General features: G+C 37.0%; 1 long non-coding RNA gene across 1 annotated transcript in view; it reads right to left on the bottom strand.

The window, feature by feature from the left end:
• Positions 1–367: 367 nt before the first annotated feature.
• The window catches only part of LOC114487916 (uncharacterized), a 38,700-nt gene continuing 34,342 nt past the window's right edge, over positions 368–4,725 (bottom strand). Inside the window, exon 4 of the long non-coding RNA XR_003683480.1 lies at positions 368–2,117. This is a non-coding gene — a long non-coding RNA (uncharacterized lncRNA). The remainder of the gene's footprint in view (positions 2,118–4,725) is intronic.

The following is a 4,725-nucleotide window of genomic DNA, read 5'->3' as shown; positions in this document are numbered from 1 at the left end:
AAACAGAACTGCTGGGCAAGTTAAGCTTCAGGCCACAGACCAACCACAAGAGCCACAAGTATGGCTGGTTGGATGAATTTGGAAACCCATAGCACAGAGCCTGGATTATTCCCTGGGGCTAGAGGCAGATCAGTGAGCCGTTACTCAGGGAATTACCATATTTGTCCATATCTGACACGTTTGGAAAGCTGAAGCTATGAAAATGACACTGCTTCTTGCGCTATATCCTAATCTCACCTGTGGCTGAAGATCAATAGTATAAAATTCTGCTTACTGGGTGGAACAAACAGACTTCAGCCAGCAGATGCACACACACGCACACACACCCCCCACACACGCACGCACACACACGCGCGTTCGAAATGTACGTATTTCTAAATAGTATATTAATTTGTGACCTGTATTAGTAATGCCCTAATTTTAACGTTTCAGGACAGATTTTCTCTAAGCATCTGAGAAACTCTGTGGGCATATGAATGTATTCTGGGGGATTCAAGTCATCTCTAACATTTATTTTCGATGCTAGGTTTTTGTTGCTCTGATCACCTTTAAAAACTTAATACAGCATATTCTGGATCATCTGGAGGATCCCAAACTGCCATTTGATTTGTGCTTACAAACAAATTGAGGCCACATGGTATTTCTAAAGGGAAAAAAGAAATGGCTTTAATATATAAACCATGCATTCACCCCCAAATGAAGGCCAAATGCTGTCATGATTTACTGTACAAAAGAAGTTTTCACAGCAGTTCCCAAAGGGCAAATTGGGGTGAAGTGAATCATCACATAACACATGGTAATGCAGACCTAGCCATCCCTGCCACAAGGAAGGCTGTAAAGGCAGCCCTTTGTGCCAGGGTCTCTGGCTTCTACTCCCATAACATATTTGGAACATGCCCAAAGGTAGGAGAATCCAGAGACGATCACCATCAGCAGGCGTCTTGGAGGACATGATTTGCAGAAGGCTTTAGCAGAGCACATTTTCATGTAATGGGGGCAGAGCCTCACCTTGAAACCTAGTACAGAAAGATGGAATAGCAAATTGGGGCAGAAATAGCTAAACTGAAAGAAGGATCCTTGATAGAAGTCTCTCTATTAAAAAATTCAATGTGTAGCAATTACAGGTCGAAAGACTGAGAACTTTTGGAAGCGTGCATGCCATGCTATTCCACTCAGTAATGTTTGAGCACCCATTAGAAGACAGGCTGTAAACACTGGCAAAACATGGTCCCTATCGTCAGGGTACTTCCATTTTAAGGAAAGAGACAGGCTCTTAAACAAAATAATTTCAGTATAATTGGGGTGCTATGGGAGAAAAAGAAGAGCACTTTTCCAGCCTGATACAAAAGAAGGACCAAATAATCATGAACCAACACGGGCCCATGTGGATATGCATCAGAGTGAGAAATAGAAGTGGAGTCGCCGAATGCAAGCGATGAAAAGAAGAGTATCAGACCCAAACTCACAGTAGACACACTGTCCTTCATAATGAGAAAGGATTTGTCCTTCTGCTAAACATCGACACACACGCTCTTTGGTGTAACATTTCAGGCCACTGCATATTCTTGGTACCTTGTACTTAATTCAGAGTCTGAGCTGCAGTCTTCTCAACTCTTCCTGCTGAGTATCACTTTTTTTTTAAGTAGTGACAAATCATCCCAGCATCCTAGGGTATTTCTAGTATCTCAAAGGGCATTCTAAAATCTTAAACATGATTTTCATTCTGTTTGAAATTTAAAAATCAGGTATTTGTATAGGAAAATTATTTTTAATCCAAGGAACACCCTATTATGTCTTTAAAAGGGGAAAAAGAGTGGTGCTTTATCAAAATAGGCCAGGGATCAGAGCAATTCAGGTTGGAATTGTGCTAAACCCTATGAGAGCCATGTGGCTTGGTTAGCTAATCTATAGCCCAGACTGCCAGGCCCACCTCCAAGAAGCCACATTTAACTTTTTCATTCACTTTCAAGAGTAAACTTATAAATAACGAAGGTTAAAAAAGTCTTCTGCCTCTGTCGCCTTGAAGTCAATGCCACACATCAGCCAGGAAAGCCAGAGTCCAATGGGTCCAAAGAGCTCTTCGTAGTTTGGATGCTTACAGCTTTTCAGTGGTAAGCCTACAGATCAGGGAAGCAAGTTGCAGCACCAAAGTGAAAAGGTTACAAGCTTCAAAGGTAATTCTAAGTAATGGGATCTTGAGCTGGAAGCCCTCTAGAACTCTGATGAAGTTCAATAGCTAAGTATCTGACAACAAGTTCAATAAATTGCAAACTGTGAATTTACTTGTAATAGTAACTATTCTCCCCAAACCTACCCACACTCATGAGATTCTGTGTAATTTAGACACAGAGGATCTTAAAATAAAAATCCAGAGAAGAAGATAAATGTATAACATAAAAAGGTCAGTCCTAATTGCAGTTTATGTTGGTGTTGGGTAAGAATTCCAGAAGGTGATCTAAACCAAATTCTGGACCCTTGGAGAGTGTTCTGCTTTATTTATTGTTCGGCAATACTGCCCGCCTTTTTCCCAGTTTCCTTTGTGCTTAGGAAATATTTTGTGCATGTCCCTTTTTTGCAGCATAGCTGCTGATTTCAGTGAAAAATGGATGGTGGGGTATTTATTCGTGTATATAGTTTTCCTTTTCTTTTTGCATTCTTTAAAAGTAAAACCTTATAACTTCATTCCCCTTGGTAGTGATAGAAGTCAGGCAGAAATTATTTAAAGGAAAAAATGAGATTAATATTTTAGTTTGAATGTCAAAGCAGAGGGAACTTGGGCAGTGTAAAAGGGTCATGAATTCACAGGCAATATTATCTGTAGTGTTTTATCTTCATATATAACTGGAAAAAAAGATTTAAAATCTACTCTTTAATTTGAAATAAATATGTAAGTAAAACTAAATTGCTTTTAAAAAGTTAAAAATTATCCACTAGATCCTTTCATTTTCTTTGTCTTTTGTTCATTTCACTGCTTTCTTGAAATCTCATTCCATAAGCATGTTTTATTAATGCTCTATTAATAAGCATTCACTTAAAACATGACTGATTAAAAAGCAGACCTGATTTTAAGTAAGTGTTCTGAAAATGTTTCATTTATTGAATTCATTGAGGTTTAAGTTCTCATTTGTATTGCTAGAGGGTAAATTACAGATACTTATGCTTGTTTTATCATTATAATGAAAGCAGTACTCATATTTGCAACACTAATTAAAATTCTTCTCTGACCCATATAAATTCTGCCTCTCCCTCAAATAGATTATTTTCAAATCTTTATACAAATATTACTATATATGTGTGTGATAATGTAAGTATCTATCTTTAGTGTAACATATGTAAGTACCTATCTTTAGTGTAACATAATCAAGAGTAAGAGAAAGTAAAAATTAGGTTCAGACTTTTTAATACTGCGGGGTACATTTTTAGTACCCTACAGAGAGAATTAGTCACACGACTCACATTAACTTTAATGGAACTTGTATGGGCAAATAGTATGCTGAAATTCTTAGGAAGTGGAACGTCAGTAGAGTTTATTAGTTTCATTTTTCCTCTTCAGAACTTCAGTTTTGACTAACTTTACTTTCTAATGGTCTAGAGGGAAGACATGTCAATAAAAATGATTAACATAAATGTTTTCCAAGTTTTCTAAGACCACATTTTCTATACATTTGCCCAGAAGTTAGAAATTTGCAAACGATGCTTAAATAGCATTTGAGATTTAATTAGCAAGTAAATTCAACTAAACAAAAGACATAGCTATTAGATATGAAAATAATAGTATTCTTTAAACATGAATATTGTAGCATTATTTATCCCTTAGTGATTATTCATTTTTCACATTCCTATTTGCGATTACAATAGCAAAATCGAAAACTTTAAAAGTATTTTCAGTATAATAAATGTGAAATTAAATACCTTTCTATTACTACATTTAGGTGCTTGTATTTGAAATGACGTGTATTTGGAATTCTACATATTGGCCTTATTAAAATATTATATACCACACAGGCACTGATGAGAAAGAAACACATGGACAATTAAAAATTAAAGCATCCTCATGAGGGGCAAAAGGAACCTAAATGTTCTTTACCAGCAATACCTTTCCACAATTATGGATTCAATCACCTGACTACATGGTGAAGTTATGATCAGTTAACAAATCCACTCAAAAGAGTTTAGTATAATATTAAATTTACATTCACAATACAGAATACAAAAAGAGATAAATGAAGATTCTTCTAATGTCCACTCCTTCAAGATGTTGATAGCACTACAAAATTTGGAAACGACTAAATATCTCTCAACTTTCTCTTTCCTTCATCAAATAGATCTATCTGTATTTACAATTTTCTAGAAATTCACCATTTAAAACATTAACTTTAAAAAGTTTTTAAAAGAACCCTCAGTGTAAGTTGTGATAATCATCTTTCATTTTACCTTATTTGGGTATCTAAATAACCAAAACTGGATTTATCAGACCAAAATAACCTTGTTTAATCAGGAATAAAAAGCAGACAGGGCTTCCCTGGTGGCGCGGTTGTTGAGAGTCCGCCTGCCTATGCAGGGGACATGGGTTCGTGCCCCGGTCCGGGAAGACCCCACATGCCGCGGAGCGGCTGGGCCCGTGAGCCATGGCCACTGATCCTGTGCGTCCGGAGCCTGTGCTCCACAACGGGAGATGCCACAACAGTGAGAGGCCAGCGTACCGCAAAAAAAAAAAAAAAAAAA

The sequence above is a fragment of the Physeter macrocephalus genome, chromosome 15 (genome assembly GCF_002837175.3).
Source record: "Physeter macrocephalus isolate SW-GA chromosome 15, ASM283717v5, whole genome shotgun sequence".
NCBI lineage: Eukaryota > Metazoa > Chordata > Mammalia > Artiodactyla > Physeteridae > Physeter > Physeter macrocephalus.
The sequence above is the reverse complement of the archived record's forward strand: the minus strand, read 5'-3'. Positions and strand labels throughout refer to the sequence as shown.